Here is a 17,868-nt window from a genome sequence, read left to right as displayed (position 1 = left end):
AAGTAAACCTTCGTGTACTTTGGGTAATGTGATGAAGTCCTCCTCTTTGCTTCTCTGAAAGACCCCGGTTTGTTCTTCAAACATGCATTTCTGTGTCAGCTGCCCTCTGTGAAAACTGAAGATGTGACATTAAATCTTAATTCAGCGACTGCTTTTCTGTGGGGAGCTAAGGTAACAAGGTCCAGGCACAAAGCTCTTGAATGCTCTAACTCAGTCACATGCACAGGTCTTGGCGCTCGGCTTTCTGTCTTTGAGTATCTAACCCTAGAGACAGGAAGAGCTCTTGGTGCCTGGGCGTCGGACACCCCATAAACATCCCAGCTAGGAGCTGCAGATGCCCTAGACGCTGGTACCCAGGAGTTGGGACACCAGGCAGAGAGAAAAGGTGACACTCAAGGGAGAAAATAATAGGCTAGAAATGGAAGATTCTTAATAAGATCATGTGTTTACAGTCCCCATGGACGAACACAGACACAGTCCAAGTGCCAGTGTCAGCTCCTTGCAGGCTTGCACTCTCACGTTGCTCAGCAGTTTCTGCATTAACCACACCTCTTATCTCTGAGTGTTCTGTTCAGCTGGTTTACCTTAGAGAGCTTCTCAGGTCCTTGTCTGTTTTCCCTTATTCTCTGCCACCTGGCTGCTCGCTCTGACACGTCTTCATTCCATGGAAACCCATATCCTTTCCTATTCTAGCTGCAAACCAGACCTGCAGGTGTGGTCTCTGAAAGAATAAATGAGGAGAGAAGGTGAAAATTGAGTCGTGCTTGAATAAATGTATATCCAGTCCGGAAAATGTTGAACTCTGTGTCTGACAGGAACCGTGCTGGGATTGAGCTTTCAGAGCTGAGAAAGGGAAATCCTGCGCACCAGGGAGCTCGCTAGTGAACAGAGGAGCGTGTGCTGCGGGTCCATGATCTGAGACAGGAAATCAAGCCGGTCAGCAAACCCATCTGCCTCTCTGCACTGAGGTTCTGCCACAGAGGAGTGACTGGAAAGGCTCACTGGCCACAGAGGAGGAGTAGTGACGCAGAGGGACAGGACTGCCTACCCCAGCGTCCCACAGCTCAGTTCCTGGCTGAGTTAGTCTTCTGTGTATTTATAGTGATTCACATTCTACAAAAGGTTACTTCGCTCAGTACATTGAAACATCTGATCAGTCCTGAACTTCCCTTCTGGTCTCTAGGTTGAGCATTAGGCCGATTGAAGCATCTTATGATTGCATCAACTATATAATATCACCCTTTCCCATCTTTTCATTCCACACTGCAAAAGTCTTAATGGCTTTATTTGCTCATCTTGGCGCCTTTGCCCATCCCAAAGTCTAAAATCACATCATAAACATTGTGAGACAGCTTAAATATTTTAAGTCATAGTTGATATTTTCAAGATGATTCTGCCTTTAGATACTTTTATTTCAGGGACTTGTTTCATCGTTGGCCACATCCTCTTGAGATGCAAGCATGTAACTAACTATAGCTTATTATCATAAGAGGGGCAAGCTTCAAAGAAACATCTAATCATTCACATCAAGTTCTCAGTTTTTCCTTGACAGATTTATCTATTGATGCCAGACTTAACTAAGCCCTAGTGTCTCCCAGGCTCAAGGAGATGTTGCCTGGAGGAATCTCCCAGAACACAGCCACTTTCAAGTATTTCTGGGATGTTTTAGAGGTGAAGACAGTCTTGCATTAAGTCAGCAGCAGGCAAACTTTTTATCACAGCCAGGCAAAAGCTTCTGGCTTCGCAGCCAGGCGAATGCTTCTGACTGCTGTTTCATAGCATAATCTCTGTTTTCTGTAGCTCTTCCCAGAGATCAGAAACCAAAAACTGTATCATGCTTTCGTTACTGTCACCTCTGCAAGAGTTCTTTGCATCTTTCTCCTGCAGAGGCCCTGACCTACCAGGTGAGAAGTTCCAGGGTCTCTCTTCATCGCTGGGCTGAGCACTCGCATCTTCGCATACAGTGACCCGGACTGTCTTCCTGGCAGTCAGGAAAGAGTTCACCTCAGCTACCCCAGCCGTCTTCATCAGGGAGCATTTATGGAGCAATTCCCACAGACAAAGCTGTGCTGATGCCGGTGTACATGTTGGTCAAAGCGAGCCTAGAACAAGACACACAGAGGGTGGCAATAGCCCATGACCACCAGGGGCCAGATGCCAGGACACCGAGGAGGCGGCGACCACTCTATCCTGAGGACTTGGCAGGAGCCTTGGAGATGGTGACCTTTGAACAGGACTTAAAAGGTCAATAGTCATTCCCCAGACAGAAGAGAAAGGGCCTGAGGCATCCCAGATGGGAAATGTCATGCACTCCTGCGCCAGCTAGAAAAATACAGATGGAGAAACACTATCCTCTTCTGTTCTGGACGTAATAAGGATGAGCGTGTGTAGGGCCTGGAGGTGGGAGCATCCAGTGAGGAGTCTGAAATTGGAGGCCGGAGCTCAGGAAAGATGCTGAAGCCACGGCGAGGCTGCTTTCAGCCAGGACGGGGGAGTAGGCAGAGAAAAAGAGGTGGCTCGAGGCAATAAGCATAGAGCTGGGGGTATTTCTCTTTTCTGAAAAAACTACAGAGAGCTGGACAAGAGCCTCACCAGTAGAGCCCAGAACACAGTCCCACCCTCCCGTTGCCCATGCCCACCAAGGGCTGCTACCTCAGACTCTCCCATCAAAGGGACAGATGTGGACCCTTTCCTGGCTTCAGGAGCCCAAACTCCACCCTCTATTTTTCATTCACTCTGACTCCCTCAACTGCTTTTTCTTCTGCATTGTCCCATGTTTATAAATGGATGCAAAATAATCTGTGGAGTAAGAAAGTTTATAAATAAAACCCCTCTATAGCCTCCCAATAAATTCTTTTTTTTTTTTTTTTTTTGGCTGACGTTAGCCAAAACTGGTTTGTGTTGCTTGCTACCAAAGAACACTTAATCACCCTGCATTTGATCACACTGTCCTGGCCACCCCACAGATTGCCCTGAGGACAAATAGACCACCGGGTGTGAGAGCGTTTTGCTGGCCATAAAGCTCTGGAGGGGGTTTGGCATCTTCACCACGTGGATTCAAAGTCACAGAGAGAACAAGCTGGGAACACAAGTCCTAGAGGCTGGGAAATTCCCACTGCATTGGTCTCATGGAGTTTAGAACCCATCATGCCAAGGTAGCCCAATGCCCAGAGAGAACAATGTGCATGGTGCCCAGCAGATGTGTTTTCCATGGGTCCTGAGCACCTGGCCAGTAGCACCAGCACTGCCCACTGCAAGCAGGCATCACAGGCTGGGTTTGTGGATCACAGATTAAGCGGGATAAATCCTCCGTGCCTCAGAAACCAGCTAAACAAACAAGGGAGCACATGATGTCAGTGCCTGCTTTGCCTTCTGAAGACCAGGAACGGGCAGAATGATGCTGGGGTTATAATTAGCTCTATTGAGATGCTTTGTAAAATGCCTAGCGGTTTTGATGCAAACCATCCAGCCTGACGTTTCCTTGGTTTCCTATTGTGGCTCTTTCCAGCCATAATACATGAGCCCAGAACACTGTTTGTTCTCTTAAAGGGCTTGCCTTGAGAGTGGGGCTTCCCAGGTAGCTCCAGTCAGTAAAAAATCTGCTTGCAGTGCAGGAAACCAGGATTTGATTCCTGAGTGAGAAAGATCCCCTGGATCTTGGAAATGGCAAGATCCATCCACCAAGGAAATGGCAACCCACTCCAGTATTCTTGCCTGGAGAATCCCATGGACAGAGAAGCCTGGCAGGCTACAGTCCACAGTGTCACAAAAGAGTCGGACACGACTTAGTGACTAAACCACCACCACGGTGAGAGCTGAGAGTGGGCTCTGTCTGTTCAGCCAGCTGATGACTCCTAAATACCCAGTCAAGAGGTAAGTGCTTATCCCACTGGTCTCTGTTGCACACTGTCAAATGGAATTTTAAATCCTAAAGTGAACAGAAATGAAATACATAAGCCAGCCTCGCCCTTCAGTCTCTAGTGCAGAAGAAGCACAGCTTTCCTTGACTTGGTGTCCAGTGTGTGCAAGATAGAGAAGGCAATGGCACCCCACTCCAGTACTCTTGCCTGGAAAATCCCATGGACGGAGGAGCCTGGTGGGCCGCAGTCCATGGGGTCGCTAAGAGTCGGACACGACTGAGTGACTTCACTTTCAGTTTTCACTTTCACGCATTGGAGAAGGAAATGGTAACCCACTCCAGTGTTCTTGCCTGGAGAATCCCAGGGATGGGGGGGCCTGGTGGGCTGCCGTTTATGGGGTCGCACAGAGTTGGACACGACTGAAGCAGTTTAGCAGCAGCAACAGTGTGCAAGATACTATGCATGGACCTCCCTGGTGCCTCAGTGGTTAAGAATCCACCTGCCAATGCAGGAGATGCAGGTTTGATCCCTGGTTCAGAAAGATGCCACATACTGTGAAGTAACTAAGCCCTCAAGGTGCAACTACTGAGTCTGTGCTCTGGAACCCGGGAGCCGTAACTACTGCACCCACGTGCCACAACTCCTAAAGGGTTGTCCATGGAAACCAAGGCCTCCCTGCAGAGTTTGGGAGGAAGAGCTATGGTGACTATGGAGTGACTATGGTGACACTGGAAGCTGCAGCCTGGCCCTGGAGATGGCCCTTGTGCAGCCTCCATCCGGGGAAACCTCGGGGAGGGCACTGCACACGGGGTCATGTGGCAGTAGGGGTTTCCCGGCCCCAGGGGGGCAGTCATCATTCGCCCAGGAAGGGTCTGCTCAGCACCTGCCATCCTGCTGTTGGTGGGGGGAAGGTGAGAACCCTGGGTGCACCCCGCCATCCGAGAGCAGTGCCCAGGGGGCAGGCGGGTGTGGTCTGAGCTGCAGAGCAGCACAAAGGGGACCCCGGGCCCTCAGACCTTCGGGGTTAGCGGACCCACTCGTATGGTGCTGGTGAAACTCATTTTAATCTCCACAGTGCGATCACTGTAGTGCCTTAGATGCGATGACACATCTCAGAACCTCACTCAGAAGAGTTTCAGAGCCTCTCCCTCCATTTGCCTGCTACACCTTACCAGACGGTCACTTAGGTATCCACCCAGGTCAACTTTACTGTAACCTGGGCAGGATATACGGGAGGCTCTGAGCTGCGCCCTCCAGGGGCTGAGACATCACAGAACCTGCCCAAAGAAAGCTCCGGACGACACAGAGCAGCCATAGAGCAGCTAAGGGGCAGAAGGAAAAAGACACCGCTCAACAAAGAACCTTTCTTGTTGACTCAGGACCAGAGCAATCATTTGTTCGAGGATTTCGTTTTTCACGAGTTAAATCAGTCACGATTTCCGAGCACACAGTGTGTGCCCACGGGTGTCAGAATCATGGATGTGCTTGCAGATGGGACCAGAGAGAGCACTGGGCAGGCTTTGGACACCTCAGTTTTGAGGAACAGAGGCCATACTGATGCTCCAACCCAGGGAACATCCCCAGGCCCCAATTCCTTTTAATTCCCTTTTCAGTCCAGTGTTCAAGGCCCTGTGGTCACCAGTACTCTTGGAAGTTCCGCCTTGGAGGCTCTGGGAGCAAGAGCCAAAGCCCATCCAGCCCCCACTCCCCCAAGCTGGCAGGATCACCCGCTGTGGTCTCAAACCACATTTGCACAAACCATCATTTTCTCGGATTTCTAGGTTCTGTTCTCATGCACAGGCCAGGCTTGGGAAGTTGTGCGAAGCTCAGGAAGTGAATTCCTCATAAGAAAATGATTTATAACATGACCGCTCTAGGGCCTCATGTGGTCAGAATAAGTCCAGCTCAATTTCTCCCCAAGTTCATCAGTTATTTCTCCCTCAGCCCCTCCTTGTCTGCTCCATCACACACATATGCACATTCAGGCACACACAGCACACACACTGCCCTCAGCTCACTTGGGTCATGCCCCTGTTTTCGCATCTGTGTCTCCCTCACTGGCCACCCATGCCCCAGGACTGTCACCCAGCTGGGAACCCTGGTCTCAGATGTCAGCCTGGAGAGTGACCCCTGCTGAGGGTCTTCAGACACCTGTTGTCCCTTCGTTGGCAGCTCGTCCACACCAACCAGAGTCGCAGAGCCTTTCTAGAAGGTCCTGCCCACCCCAAGTGGATGGTGAACAATAAGAAAGGTAAGTACCAAGCAGGCTCATGTGTCATCTTCACCCTCAGACCAGAACAGTGTCCTTTGGGCGTCCCAGTGCCCACCGAGAGCCCGGTGGGACCCAGGGAGGCAGCTGACATCCAGCCTCGGGAGTGTGGGTGCCATGATCCTCGGAGCAGCAGCAGGGTGGTGTGAGGAGGCCCCTGGGTGTCTGATACTCTTCCCCTCCAAGCAGCCTGGAGACCTGCTTTAAGCAGGTGGGGGAAGGCAGGTCCGGGGGGTGATCTATAGTTTCCCTGTCACCCCTTCTTCTCTGGGGGCCTTTAGAAACATGGCCTTAACACACGGCCTTCAGAGACATTCCTAACTGGTTGCCCTGAGCCCCACCAGGGTGACTGGCACTGACCCTCTGTTCCTCTTGCAAGAAGCAAAAGCAGGAGGACTTGCCTTCAGGGTTTGAATAGCCTGCATTCTGGCCCCAGATGGGAAACTCAGAATGACGGGGCTGTCAGTTTTCTCCCATGTGCTGGGTTCCTTGGAGGCGGCCTGGACCTGTCTCCTCGCTGTCAGCCCAGACAGAGGGCTGGCTCAGCCTCTCCTGGAACATGCATGGGTTTGCACGGCAGCGTCAGAGGAGGGAAACGAATCCTGTGTTCCATGCTCCCTACCAGCTTCTTGATGACCAGCAAATGTCATGGACAATTAACCATCTGCTCCCAGGGACACGCTCAACGTGGACAGGGGCGTGGACAGGGGCATGGACAGGGTCGCTGAGGCAGGCACGCCTCCAGGGCATCAAACCACAGGGAGAATCCAGGGTCACACAGGATGTGGGCTCTGGGCACAGACGGAGCCAAATCCCACTCCAGTTGTTCCCAGCGGCTCTTACGGATCACCCAGGAGCTTGACTCCTCTTGACACACTTACCGGATTTCACTCAAACTCATGAAAAATACAAATTTGTCCATTTGAAAATCATAAAAATCTCCCAGCTGGAGAAGACTTTAAAGTCACTTATTTCAACTTTTTTGGGACCCTCGCACCACAGGTAGGTACACAATCTCCCCAATGTGGGGTCCTTGCCCCCCAGGGGCTCGACTGGGGGGTCCCTTCATGCTGAGCCCCCCTCCCCCACAGCGTGTGCTGGCCCAGACTCACGGGAGCAGCACCTACACTGTCCAGAGGCTCGTCAGTTCTCTTAGCCGAGGTGTGTGTCCCCTCCCTCATTTCTCATACAGCATGGTTGCGGGCCCACGAGGCCCCAGTTCTCCTCTTGGCAAAGCTCCCCATCAGATGTGCCCCTGATGTGGAGAGAGGCGCCCCTTGCAGGACCAGTTGCACTGCTCGGTGGTCCAGCAAAGCCTGAGTGGGATGAGCCCTCGTGCCTTCAACAGCGCACTTCCACTAACGCAGTGGCAGCTCAGATTCCTGGCAGACACGATCCTCCAGGACTGAGGATTAACTTCATCCTCAACCAGCTTGCAGCCCATCCCAGCCCATCTCAGCCCATCTCAGCCTGTGTCCACTGGCTCCCATCACCCCTCCCCAAGCTTCTACAATTCACTTCCTGGACCCAAGAGCCAGGCCTTTTGTTTGCCAGGCATTTTAATTTAGAAGTAGACAGCTAAACCACAAATCAAAATTAGGGCACACCCACCCACATCCTGCGAAAGTTGCCTGAGAACATCCAACAAACAAGATCCAACAGGAGAGCAAGAATGGTAGAGCGGACCTGAAGCCCAGGCCGTATCTCCTCTGGACAATTGATGCCCTATCCATTTTAGTCGGTGATTCATTTAAGCCCTGCGGGGTCCAGTGGCCTCAGGGACAAAGGCATCTATTAAAGCAAATGTTCTGATGTCGAGAGCCATGGGGCCCTTCTCTCTCTTCAGCCCGTGGAACACAGCCTGGGGCCGGGGCCAGCAGAGGGGCCCAGCGAAGTTGAGGCCTCCTGGTCCCAGAGGGGCTGCCAGAGAGCCAAGCAAACCAGTGCTCTCCCACCTGGCCCATCATGCCGGCTGGCATGCCAGCTGCCCTGACTAGACTCCGCCAACAACAAGCACCAGTGCCACCTCTGGGGTCCCCACCACAGTAGCGGGATGTGCCAAGCTTCCCTCTTGTTTTCCTTGAGCCTCAGTCTCTGAACAGCACTGGTAGAAGGAAAGGAAGAGAAGAGAGCATGAAGAAGGCAAAGATGGGGAGACACAAGGTGAGTCCTGGGCCTCTTTGAAAACCTGGACAGAACTCTGCACTCTGATGTTTTGCAGGAAAGCAGACTCTAAGAGGGACAATGTGCACCAACCTCCCTGCTTGGGGAGAGAAGAAATTCATCCTTCCAGCCTGCATGGAGAAAGGGGGCTTCCCCAGTGCACCCAAGCCACCAGCCAGGGTCGCACCCTGGACAGAGTCCAGCAGGAGGGCCGGCCTCGAATTCCCTAACAGCAGTGACCCTGGGCGAAGGCCCTTCCCGCTGGGGATGTGGGGTCTCGTCCACTGAGGGCGGACCCTGAGCGCTCACCAGCTACCCCCGGGCCTAGAGATTGAGCACAGAGGATCACCCTCCCTGCGGGCAGTCTTTGCTCCTCCCGGCCCATAAATCACGCTTCGTTACCAGCCCACGAGTTCTCCTGGGGACTGACTTCTTTGACTCCGCTTTTGGTTGAAAGGAAAACCAAGTGCAGCAAGAAACACGGCTCAAGCTTTTCCCCAAACGTGTCCACGACGCTGTTGGTGTGGCTGCTCTGATGGGGGGGCAGTGCCGGCCAGAGGCACCCACTCCGCTCACATGCAGCTGGGGAGCAGAAACACTACCGGAGCATCTCCGTTATTCAGCAGGCCTTTCTGTGACGTCTCAGTTTTTAACTGCAGTTTCCTTTGGAAATGCTCAGAGCAAAGACATCTGTTTCCTTTCATTGGGATTTTTATGTTCTTCCAGCCAAAAAAGGAGAGGACAGAGTTCATTAATTCAGCCTAGTAATAATTACAATGTCCACATAAATTCTGTTGGGTTTGGTGCTTTCAAATATTGAAGCCTCCACCCCCTCCTCCCCTCCTGCTTTCTCAGTTGAGCGGTGAAGATGACAAGAAAACCGGGACGACCCTGGAGGTCTTGCCAGCCATAAGGAGCTTGCCACCAGCTCTCCAGGAGCACAGTGACGTCCCCAAGACCCCCAGGCAGCACAAGGACACGGTCACTCAACATGCCGTGGGCCCAATTCCGTGGACACAGGGAGATTCAGACCGCCCCACGTTTTATTTGCTTAAAAAGTAAAAATCTGCCCCAGAGAAGAGGGGGCAGAAGGAGGCGGGGCCAGGACGTGAAAGCCCACATAAGTTAAGAAACTTGGACTTCTTCTTTAAAGCACGGGCTCTCAACTCCTCGGAGGTCAGGACTGTGTCATACATAGCTCCTGTCGTCTAGGCTCTAAGCCTGGTGTGGAGCAAACAGTCCAAGCTCTGCACATCTCGATGAGTTGAGGTGATTGAAGGATTTCAATTCAGAACCAGTGCCCCTCAGGAAAAAATGAAAACTGATGGTGTTCAATAATGACACCAGGAAGCCTGATTCTCTGGGACCTCAGAAGCTTCACAAACTCCCGACATGTGCAGCTTTTGTACCGAACAACCTAATTAGTTTTTTCACAAAATCATCTGGGTATGCATTCTGCACGCTTCTCAGGAGAGCACCTGCAGACTCTATAGGAGGCAGGTTCATCGAGCATCATGGTTAGGCAATGCCAGCAGCAGCCTGGCCCTCGAGGTCAGCAGGCAGGCGTCGGCCGCAGCTTCCCGGCCCACCTCCTCCAGCAGCCGTGGCGGAGCCAGAAGAATAAGCTTCCTTATTTCGTTCCTGTCTCTCATGACGTCCAAGCTCCTATGTTCATGCGCTGTGCCCTCACCTAACGGGATGTGCACAGAGGGCAGTCTGCACGCCCAACTGCCCAGCTCCCCTGTTAATCAACTGACTGCAAGAGCCCCTGTGCTCACCTAAAACACGAAAATGATCACGTGGGGTCAAGCTGAAAAGCTTCTGCACAGCAAAGAAAGCCATCAACAAAATGAAAGGGCAACCTATGGAATAAGAGAAAATGTCTGCACATCATATATATGATAAGGGGCTAATATCCAAAAAATATTTAAAACCTCAAACAACTGGAAAGCGAACACACAGGGAGCTCCCTGGCGGCCTAGTGGCCAGGATTCAGAGCTCTCACTGCTGCAGTCCAGGCTCAACCCAGGTCAGGGAACCGAGATCCACAGGCCACGAGGCATGGCCAAATATACATGCATGTACATATGTATCTCTATATATTCATATATATTTTCACATTGTTGTTCAGTCACTCAGCCGTATCTGACTCTTTGTAACCCCATGGACTACAGCATTCCAGCTTCCCTGTCCTTCACCAGCTCCCAGAGTTTGCTCAAACTTTTGTCCATTGAGTTGATGAAAAGAGCAAACAATTCAGTTTTCAAATGAGCAGAGGAATAGACATTTCCTCAAAGAAGGCACACAAAAATGGTCAACAGGCTTGTGAAATGAAAATCAAAACCACAATGAGATATCACCTCATACCTATCAGGAGACTACCACCAGAGAGACAGTAATAAATGCTGGCGAGGGCGTGGCGAAAAGGGAACCCTGATACAGTGGTGGTGGGAATGTAAATTGATGCAGCCTCTGTGGAAAACAGTATGGAGGTTCCTCAAAAAATTAAAAACAGAACTACCATATGAACCTACAATTCCACTCCTGGGTTTGTATTCAAAGAAAATGAAAATACTAACTAGAAAGGGTACCTGCACTCCAACGTTCACAGCAGCATTACTGACAATAGCCAAGACGTGGAAATAACCTCAGTGTCCATCAACCGATAACTGGACGTGTGAATACAAACACACACACACACACAATGGACCACTACTCAGCCATAGAGAAGAGAGAAACATTGCCATTTGCAGCAACACGGATGGACCAGGAGGGTCTTCTGTTGATTAAGTAAGTCAGACCCAGAAAGAAATGCTGTATGTGTTATGTTTCAACCACTGCCTACTTTCATAAGTTAAGTTTCACTGGAACAGGGCACGCTTCCTCAACTACATATTATCTATGGTGGCTCTTTGCTACAACGGATGTGTTGAGTAGTTGTGACAGAGACCACGCGTCCTGTAATATCTGAAATATTTACTATCTGGGCCCTTTGCAGGAAAACTTTTCCCAAAACCTCTGGTCAAAAGAGGTTATCTTCTCTGTGGTAACAAACAACTCCAAAATCTCAGTGGATTCACACACTGGGTCTGGATAAACCCCAGGCATGCTGTTCCCCATGGAAAAGCACAACGTCTCGATCCCATGACTCTGCCACCACAACACAAAGCTTCCTGGATCACCGAGTAAAGAAGAACACACAGGGTTCTTGCCTCCCCACCTGCACCACGACTCCACCCAGAGAGCTTCAGGGCGACCGACCAGGATGGCTGGAAGCAGGCAGAAACCAGGTATTGGTAGGAAGTATAATATCTACCAAACAGATTTTATTACATCTCAGTAATTTCTTTCCATTCGTATTAAAAAGGTTTTATTTGATGGTTAAAATTTCAACATGTATTGATAGATTCTTGTGGGTTTTCTCCATAGGAAATGCAAAGTAATAAATTATGCTCATAACTTTTCTGTGGGGGACCCATTCATGTGTTGCTGTAATAAAGTCTATTTAGTGAAATTTTTATGACAGTTGACTTTTATATATTAATATTTTATTTTTGCAGCTATATCCATGTGTGAGATTAGGCTGTTGCTTTCCCTTTTATGGCAACCCACTCCAGTGTTCTTGCCCGGAGAATCTCAGGGACGGGGGAGCCTGGTGGGCTGCCATCTATAGGGTCACACAGAGTCAGACATGACTGAAGTGACTTAGCAATTATCATATTTTATGCTGGGAAAATCTCAATCTCAGTATTCATTAAAATCACAAGGAGCTTTTGCAAAAGCCCAGTGTCCATATGTTTTGGACAGTTAGGCACAATGAGGAGACAAGGGAATACGTCCCGAACAAAAGAACAAGAAAAAAACTTCAGGAAAAGAACTAAACAAAACAGAGATAAGCAATCTTCCAGGTAAAGGGTCAAGAGTAGGGACTTCCCTGGTGGTTCAGAGGCTGGGGCTCCACGCTTCCAATGTGGGGAGCCAGGCTTCAGTCCCCAGTCAGGTAACTAAATTCCACAAGCTGTGATTAAGATCCAATGCCGTCAAATAAATAAAAATAAATGTTAAAAAGTAACAGTAATAAAATTACTCACTGAACTCAGAAGAATGGAGGAACACATTGAGAACTTCAACAAAGAGATAAAATATTAAAAAGAACTGAATCAGAGCTGAAGAATAACTAAAAATTTAAAAATATATTAGAGGAAACCAGGAGCAAATTAGATGATACAGGAGAATAGACTGGGGATCTGGAAGACAGTCTGGTAGAAATCACTCCCATTAGAACCAGCAAAAAAGAAAAAACAGAAGAAGATAGTTTAAGAGACATCAGGCTTACAAACACTGCCATATAAGGGTCCCAGAGAGATAAGAGAAAGATGAAGGGAAAGAAAGCCTAGTGGGAAAAATAATAGCTGAAAACATTCCTAACCTACTGAAGAAAAGAGACCTGCAGGTCCAGGAAGTACAGAGAGTCCCAAACAACCTGAAACAAAATTCCTTTAAAGGAGTGATAAATAGACTGATGGCTGACTTCTTACAGGACCAGTGGGAGCCAATGACAATGGAAGCATATTTTTAAAGGACTGAAAGAAAATAACTGCAAACCTAGAGGGTATACCCAGCAGAAATTTCGTCCCAGGATATAGATGAAATGATGACATTTTCAGATAAATTATTTAAAAGACAGGCTGTAGCAAGGGCAGTCTAGGACACATCAGAGCTCAGGAACACCATTCAAACACAGCAGAAGCTATTGGGAAGCAGCAGACCCTGCCAATGGCAGTCAGGTTTCCCAGTTCCTCTCTGCCTGGTTTTGGAAGTAGAATGGACACCTTTGGTCAATTGTGAGGGGTGGGAACGCTGGCAGGAGAAAAGGTCTACGATCCTCAGTCTTTACTTCATGGTCCCAAGACGACCACTTTGGTCCCAAAGCCAACCAAATTCACGTTTCAATCTGGAAAACAGTATCAAGGAAAAAATGACATAAGCAAAAATAAGAAAATGAAATGTTCCAGCAGTCTCCCACTTACTTCTGACTGCTCATATCACGTGATCATCCCCCCAACAAGCAGTGTCAATGTTTTTACCTGGCAAATGCCACCCCAACCAATGGCAGAAGGAAGGGAGTGATGTGGAGAAAAGGCAGGTGGGCCTTCACAGCTAAGTCAGTTTCACAGGAAATACACCATCCAAACTATGTCAAAACTCAATGGAATGCCTGCTTTGCAGTCAACATTTTCTTAAAGGTTACATTCTAGTCTCTGAAAGTCTGTGTGGCATCTTTTGGTTTGTTTGTTTCCTTTTTACAGATGCTTCCAGGCTGAATTTGTGGAACATGGTTTGGACACCACAAAGATTGTTTTATTCTTTACGGTCAATCAAAAATGTCTTCTTAGAAGTCAAAGAACATCATTAGAAATGGTATGCAAAGGAATAAATCTAAAACTGTTCCCCAAAAGTTCAAATCAGATCTTTTTTAATTGATAAGTGTCCTGAGGCATCATTCCTTTCTGTTGAGGTAGGTCGAGGAAGTGTATTTATTCATCCTTAGGATAAACCATATACTGGTGATAATGAACTCCACCCACGCCTCACTCTCTGCACAGCCTAACGAGAAGCAGACGGTCCCAGTGGCCCCCGCCCTCTCCTTTCCCTTCAAGGCTGGCAGCTTCAGAAGGAGCTGCTTGTGGAGCAGGACAATCCTTCCCTTCGTCCTGGTGCACTGTGCCAGGCAGAGGGGAAGATGCCCCCTTCATCACAGGGGAGACACTGCCATTCACTTCCAGACTGGCCATGGGACCAGAGCTCCTCACCCAGAGGCATCATCCCCTCTGCCCACTTGCCCAGGTGGAGGGTTTGCACAGATGAGGTCAGGATCCAGGCTTCAAGGCCAGCTCCACCCCCGGGACAGTAAGTTCCTGACCATCAGCTTGTGACTGTGGAGGCACCCTCTTCAAAGACAACAGGTATACAACTTGGCAAGGAGCCAGCCACTCAGGAAGGTCCCCTTTCAGAAGGCCCTGGGTGACCCAGATAACTGACCCGTCGAGTGACCCACTCCTCTCTGCCTGCACCCCAGTTCCTACCCTTATGCTTTCAATTCGCCAATAAAGAATGAACCTACAAAACACAGAGCACCCCACCCGGGACCCTAATAAAGGCCGACCCCCAGGTCCTCACTCCTTCCCTCCCTCAACCTTGACCTCGGTGTGTGGTCCGGGTGTGCCGCACGTCCTCCAGGACTGGTGAGTCGTAACTCTTCTTATTTCCAAAGTTTCCTGGTGCTTGTTGCTGAGGTGTGTTCTGCAGTCATAAGACCCACAAGGCCTGATCCAGCCACATCCTTGGACCCTGGTCAGGGAGATGTCTGTAAGGGCTACTGCAGGTGGGATGATCAAGGTGAGCACCACAGGCATCTCTAGCCAGGAGCATCACTGTCATAGACTGAGACTGTCAGGAAACACTCTGCTGTGAAGATGTGTGTGCAAGCTAAGTCACTTCAGTTGTATCTGACTCCTTGTGAACCGATGGACCGCAGCACAGGCTTCCCTGTCCTTCACCATCTCAGAGCTTATTCAAACTCATGTCTATTGAGTCAGTGATGCCATCCAACCATCTCATCCTCTGTCACCCCCTTCTCCTCCTACCTTCAGTCTTTCCTAGAATCAGAGTCTTTTCCAATGAGTCGGTTCTTTCCATCAGGTGACAAAGCATTAGAGCTTCAGCACCAATCTTTCCAATGAATATTCAGGGTTGATTTCCTTTAGGATTGACTGGTTTGATCTTCTTGTAGTCCAAGGGACTCTCAAGAGTCTCTCCAGCACCACAGTTCAAAAGCATCAATTCTTAAGCACTCAGCCTCCTTTATGGTCCAGCTGTCACATTCTACATGATTACTGGAAAAACCATAGCTTTGACTATACAGACCTTTGTCAGCAAAGTGATGTCTCTGCTTAGGAGATTTACTTTTTAAATTTCTGTTGTTTTCAAGCCCATGTTGAAGCTTTCCTCTTCCCTTGCCAAGGTTCAACCTGAAAGTCAGTACACAGGCCTCTTACACATTAGCCAGGTGGGCAGGGTGTGCACATGGAACCCAGAATTCAACCACTTCAACTGTTAACTTAAAAAGCTGCTCATCAAGAATCAGATAAAAAAGCACATAACGCCTTACGCAATTATCAGATATTGTAAAAAATTAAAGCTTACATTGAAAGTCAGTAATGAAATTAAAGGTATTATTCTATAGCATCTTTTCATTAAAGACATCACTAGCGTTTACCCACATTATTGCTATAATTATCCCAATTTTATAATGGAAAAACAAACTTTACATCAGCTACCTGTTATCTTCTGAAGGAGAGGGGAGAAGTTTCATATCTATCCTTAGAATCAAGACAAACACTTCCTTCATTTGGTAATGACACTTTGCATAATAAACATGAAAGTCTGATTTGTTTGAGATGATAAACCAGCTCACTGGGGTGGCCCGTCCCCCTCAAGACTTGAGACTGCACTGCCGCCTGGTGGCGGAATTAAGTTTGACAACAATTCATTTGTGAGCTTGCCAGCCTATGGGAAAGACCAATATGCTGGTAAAGATTGAAGGCAAAAGGAGAAGAGGGTGACAGAGGATGAGATGGTTGGATGGCATCGCTGACTCAATGTACATCAATCTGAGCAAACTCTGGAAGATGATGAAGGACAGAGAAGCCTGGTGTGCTGCAGTCCATGGGGTCTCAAAGAGTTGGACATGGACACAATTTAGTGACTGAACACACACCCACACCCACACACACACACCCCCAAACACACAGCCTTTGGTTTACTACTTTTAAAAATGAAAAGGTGGTTATCATTTAACTTTAAAAAAAAATGGAAGGGTCTGAGGGACACGAGGTTGAAGGTGCCTAATTTAACCAAATGTCCAAATCTTCTTAAAAGCCGTTAGCCCCACCTATCCCCTGGAACAAAGCCCAACTCCACTGACACCTGGAACTCAATGAGTATCCCCCCAGGTGCCCCGTGGAGGTCACACTACACTTCCAATATCCCTGTTTGCTTTAAAACCCAGTTGAGCCTCTCGGCCAAAGCCAAATGGCAAGGCTCTGGAGGTTAGGAAACCTACTAGTTAGTGACCTAGTTGTAGAAAACCTTAATGAAGCTACGAGCACAGGTGTTACTTGAAACCAATGAATTCTGGTGATTCTCATTTCAAACATGTCACAGCAGTTACAATATTGAGGCTGAGATTTTAAGGAGCATTTCCTAAGACCAAGTGGTTTAGCACAATAGCTAACGAGCTGTGGACAGGAAGAGGATGCGTTGCTGCCTCTCAGCCAAAGGGCTTTGGGGGTGCGCTCAGCAGGACCCCAAACTCTCCCCAGGATGACCCCGCTGCAGCCCAGTACAACCACACAGAACTAGACTCGTGTTGTTCAGTCGCTCAGTTGTGTCTGACTCTGCAACCCCATGGGCTCCAAGGACATCACGCTCCCCTGTCCTTCACTATCTCCCAGAGTGTCCTCAAACCCACGTCCAGAGTCGGTGATGCCATACAACCATCTCATCCTCTGTCCTCCCCTTCTCCTCCTGCCTTCGATCTTTCCAGGCATCAAGGTCTTTTCCAATGAGTTGGTTCTTCACATTAGGTGGCCAAAGTATTGGACTTCAGTAATGAATGTATATTTACATCAAATATTATACTAACTCTAACGTACTTGATACTTAGCTCAGCATTCAAGAAGCTGCTGATAAACCATCTCTGGGGAGAAGTATCAGACTTCTTTTCTACTATATGCATCTCTATAATTTCTAAGCTTCTAAAGCCAGTGTCACCCTCATATTCAGAAAAAAAATGGAAATAAAAAACCAAAATGCATCATGTGTAACACAGTAGGAACAACCCCCTTCTCTAAATGTTAAGGTGTTTTTACATTTTCTAACTCAAGGTCCTCACTTCCATTACACAGCTGTTAGAAACTTCTAAATACTTATTGTTTCTTTCCGATACATGATCAAAGGACAGAGTACAAACGTCAATTTTAATATGCTTATTATGTACCCCAAACTATGCTGGGTTCTTTAAAGTACCCATCAGTCCTTACCACACCCCCTGGATTGAATGGGAAATGTGACCAGCAGGCGTGTGGCTGCCAAGGGGGCCTTGCGGAGGTCGCACCATGTGCAAGGGCAGAGCTGAAACCTGAACCCAGGCTCATCTCTTCTCCAAAGCCAGGGTCAGTTAAAGGTGTTTGCATTCGACCAGGCACTGCATTCAGAAGATCTGGTTCACGACTTCAAAATGTCAAGCCAGTCCCCTCTCTGGGTATTGCACTTTAATTCTTGACCCAAATAATCAGACAATGGCCCACTTTCTGCCTCGCTTGTATGTGGACAACATCTGCTTCCGTCTGCTGAGCATATGCTTGGCACCAGGCTCTGCTTTCCCACCCCCTTCATGCTCAGTGAAGCAGGCGTGGGTAGGATGCCCTCTTACAAGCAGAAAAAATGGGGCGCAGAGAAAAAACACCCCAGGTCATAACCAGGGATGTGACCAAACTCAGAACATAACCCACG

The 17,868-nt window shown here is 48.7% G+C and overlaps 1 long non-coding RNA gene across 1 annotated transcript; it reads right to left on the bottom strand.

Annotated features, from left to right (window-relative positions):
- Positions 1-409: 409 nt before the first annotated feature.
- Positions 410-17,049, bottom strand: LOC114110457 (uncharacterized). Its single transcript, XR_009598158.1, has 2 exons — positions 14,496-17,049; positions 410-13,246 (listed from the first exon to the last, which is right to left on the bottom strand). It is a non-coding gene; the product is annotated as an uncharacterized LOC114110457 (long non-coding RNA).
- Positions 17,050-17,868: the final 819 nt, after the last annotated feature.

Source organism: Ovis aries, chromosome 23 (genome assembly GCF_016772045.2).
Source record: "Ovis aries strain OAR_USU_Benz2616 breed Rambouillet chromosome 23, ARS-UI_Ramb_v3.0, whole genome shotgun sequence".
NCBI classification, from domain to species: Eukaryota; Metazoa; Chordata; class Mammalia; order Artiodactyla; family Bovidae; genus Ovis; species Ovis aries.
The sequence above is the reverse complement of the archived record's forward strand: the minus strand, read 5'-3'. Positions and strand labels throughout refer to the sequence as shown.